Raw genomic sequence first — 4,280 nt, forward strand, 5'->3', positions numbered from 1 at the left:
AAACAATAGTTTTGGTTAGGTTTGATTCTAAATGAATGGAAACGATTCGGTTTGAGTAAAATTTAACTATAGTTTTGGTTTGGTTTTCTAAAAAAAAAAAACATTCCATAAACAACCCTACTGAGGGCCACTTGTGGGTGTATGTAAGAGGGTATTCGCAGAGTTTGGAGACAAGGTCTCAACAACCAAGGAGAGATCGTCCCAGATCTCCCATCTAAGAGATAGAAACCATGAGGAGAGAAGTGATGTCGAGCAAGCAAGATTCAAAGAAAGGCAAAGACAACTTCTTATAGTGTCAATTTCATAAACAAAGCAAAATCTTAAATAAAACGATAGAATAAAAGCTGATAAAAACATAACTTATCAATTTACAACTAAGAATAAAATAAAAATGTTATACAAATTAAGCCACTTTATTGGAAATTCACATAGCTAGATGTTTTATTCTTCATACAAAACAAAATTGTCCCACTACACTACAAGAAAATTTTACATAGTTACATGTATATGCACACAAATACAATGAATGAAGTATGTATAATGTTAACCATGCTCCTATTTGTAGTTTTGTTTCTATTCTATCAAACTTGAATTTCTTAGCCAGGCCTAGTGTTTCTGAGCTGTGAAATCAGGCTCAGCTGGCTTTGGAGGCAAAAGAGGCATTAATCTCGGCTGCATTCTGTTGAATGTGTTATTTCTTCTCAAGTTTCTTAACGCATTTGCCCGCAAACCTTGATGCATATATGGTTGCACCCAAGGCTTATAGTTGGACCTTCCTCATTTGCCAAAGCATCTTGTAGCTTGTCTTCTGCTTCACGCAACGTCCTCTCAATCTTCTTTTTCGAGTATCGACGCCATGCTGCTTGTATGAAACACGCGCCCATGTCTTCCATTGCGGCGAATATGACCTTCAAACAAAGTATATATTGTAGAAGATAAACCTTATGTATAAGCTATTTCCATAATCAAAAGGAAAGACTGTATCAAGCCATACCTGAAAGTGTGTTTGGAGTTGTTTGCCTGTTGATAAGACGCCGAAATTGGGAAAGCGACAAACTTCAAATCATCGGCCATGAGTGCAAATCCTTCTACTTCTGATATAGTTTCTACCGTTCTAGTTGAAGTCGGTAGATTTGAAGACGAGTTTTGGATCCAAAGCCCATGTTAAAAGCTCCTCTCCACAAAAATCACCAGGATTTAGAAATAAGGAGTTGAAAAAACCAGTTCTTCCACCATTTTGTTGTCATAGTAGCGACTTTTCCACGGCATGATGAAAAGCATTTCATCAACCGGATCTTCTTCGCGAACAATGCAACTCTTCTCTGTATACAGAACCGGCTTCAATCTATCACACATTGCATCCAACAATTGTTCATTCATTTTCTCAAACAGTGGCACCTAATTCAAAATTAAAGAACACGAAATGTTCATTATACATGTACAGAAAAAATATAGTATATATTCGTCGACGAAAAATGATTTCACGGTGAGATGATTATGAATTACACTCACTTTTTTAACTAAAGCTAAGCAAAGATGACGCTTTATGTCTCTTCTGAGATCCTTAGGGAGGTTAAGAATTAACGTCTCTTCTTCAACACCCCTCGATTTTTCTGCCATTTGTATTGTTCATACTTTCCTAATCCTTTGCTTCAAGTTATCAGGTAACATTCGGTGCGACATCCACAATTCTGCGTCTCTCTTTCTCACTCTCATCTCTTCTACTCTAAACTGTTGTAGATTGCAAATATTTCTGTAACAATGTTCAACACAATCTATTAGCTCACAAACTTATGCAAACTTGGACTATAAACGGTTTTCGAAATTGTGGTTAATTTTGAATCAACACTTACCTGCATGTTTCCGATAAGAAACGCGAACAAAACCAATCCAAAGATGGCAATGAAAATTGCAAAGGATATCTCTGTCACATAAGTACTTGTCTTGAGGTTTTGTCCAACAGAACTGTAAAATATGACAGAATTGTGATATAAAGTTCTATAGTTCTATAATGTGCATATATTATTAAGAAAATAACGCAAAATATCATTCGCGAACTTAAATTGCGCAAACCCCACCAAAAGCAGTAGAAGAACTTCTGATGAAATTCAGTGGTTGAGTCTATGACACCGGATTGAAGACCATCGAAAAATATTCCATAATTGAAGGTTTTTGTGTCATTAACATTATCAGGGTCAACCAAAAGACATGTACTGTGAGAAGTTTGAAGACAGTTTCATTGTGCCCGTCCACAGCCCAAGTATGATTCGCGAAAGATTGAAACCTTGTTCATCTCTCGGCGCCAGCACCGCACTTGCGACTCTACTGAAAGTATATACCAGTTTGCTCCAACCATCTATGCATCAACCATATACAAGAATTTAGTGATCAATGATAATAACTAGGAACATATATAAGATAATCGAATCTTAAGAGCGAAATAAATCGATTTACATGACTCGCAAGCATGTAGAGAAAAAGATTGTAAGCAGCTCCAGCCCATGCTGTCCTCTGTCAATATTCCTGAAGTTCTAGTTACTTCTTTGAATAATGGCCAAATCCGTAGTAGTCGCGGCACATACTGGATTAATACTGCATACTTCAATAAATCCTTTGCTACAAATGGAGCTGAATTTTTCATGTGTGGAAATATAGCCAAACAAATAATCTGAAATGCAAAAACAATAGCAAAAATTATCTCTTTCGCATCGAAAAAATAATATATACTCGATAAAGAATGAAGCTCAAATGAAAGATACCTGTGGAAGTGGAATAATTGATAGAATGTCAATGATGAAATGAGAACTCAAGTATCGTTTCATTATGGCGACGGGATCGTCAACGAGTTCGCCTCTTCCGAAAACAAGAGAAAAAGGTGCAATGAATCCGGTTCTAAACTGAAAGATGATGCGAAGAATGTAGAAGAGATCGAAGGAACGTGCGAAGAACACTGGCAGTAGTCTGCAGTGCTTCATCCAAATCAACACATTTGTTTTTTACCGACAATCACCGGAATGTAAAAGAAAAGAGGGTCTACAGAGATGGCCATTACACATGTGATTACAAAGATTTTGTTCCATTTCTGAAGCATAGGCCCTTGTGGATCGAGGAATTTTGCTCTTGGAAGAAACCGATTTCTTTGTTTGTCCTTCACTTACAGGGTGAACTACCGAAGAACTTCTTCCGAATCTCCTCATCTTCTCGAAACCACTTTCCAAGTTTTCTTCCAATACTCTTCAAAACATCACTTACTCTTGGTCTCTCTTTTCTTATGTTTGTCGAACCGGTCTGCTCTATACTAAAAGATGACTCTGATCTCCAATCCTCAAACCTGGAATCAAAAGAAACATACCGAATCTTGTTAACTTTCTTTTTGTTAAACTAATATATCCCTCGTGCGCGTGCGCAACTGCAGAGACTAACGAGGTAAGTCACAGGATCTTGTTATTAATTTGAAATTAAATTATTCATGCAAAACATGATTAAGCAACCTCACCTCACAAATCTATGTTCGTTTGCATTCATGATTAAACTACTTGTTCATAGATTATTGTAAGTTATGAACAAGTAATTTAGCTTTTGCAGCAAAACACTATAACTCAAGCCTGCAAAATCTAACATCAAATTAGAAACTTGTTTTTGTCCAAAAGTTAAATTAACACAAATGAATTAATCAATGATGAAGAACGATACTAAATAACCAAGTGGATAAACAAGTAGTAACATATAACAAAAATCATAAAGAACCACATGCAGGAAACAAACATGTAAAGAACAAGTTAACATGATTATGTACTGTTAGGTTTTGGAGAAAGCAAAGAAAACAAGAGAATTTTTTGAAAGAAAGAGAAAATTATTAAGGAAACACCAACCTTAAACATGCAGAAAGAGTTATTGTTGTTTGATTTGGAACATTGAGAGTAAATAAAGAGAGAGAGATAATTGATGGCTATTTTGTTGAAGGAGAAAGAGTACAAAAACTGAGGGAGGAAAGAACTAGGACTCAGTCATCACTAAGAATCTATTAGTCAAGTCAGCTATGCTCATGAATATTCAATCATCTTAGTACCTAAATTTCTAGCATGTTGAATTATGTTATACTATTGTTGGAATTAAAATTCATATGATATTCCATTTTTCTCACTACAAATTAATAAAAATGTTATTTGGAAAATATTGTACCTAGCTATTGTGATGACTATACTATTGTGAATTTGAAAAAGTCAAAACTTTGACATGGGAGAAGAACGTTCTCAACAAGAATGTTGATGGTTTTTAAG

The 4,280-nt window shown here is 35.5% G+C and overlaps 1 pseudogene; it reads right to left on the reverse strand.

Annotated features, from left to right (window-relative positions):
- Nucleotides 1-369: 369 nt before the first annotated feature.
- Nucleotides 370-4,050, reverse strand: LOC131655844 (cyclic nucleotide-gated ion channel 1-like; annotated as a pseudogene).
- Nucleotides 4,051-4,280: the final 230 nt, after the last annotated feature.

This window comes from Vicia villosa, linkage group LG3 (assembly GCF_029867415.1).
Source record: "Vicia villosa cultivar HV-30 ecotype Madison, WI linkage group LG3, Vvil1.0, whole genome shotgun sequence".
In the NCBI taxonomy this organism is placed as follows: Eukaryota; Viridiplantae; Streptophyta; class Magnoliopsida; order Fabales; family Fabaceae; genus Vicia; species Vicia villosa.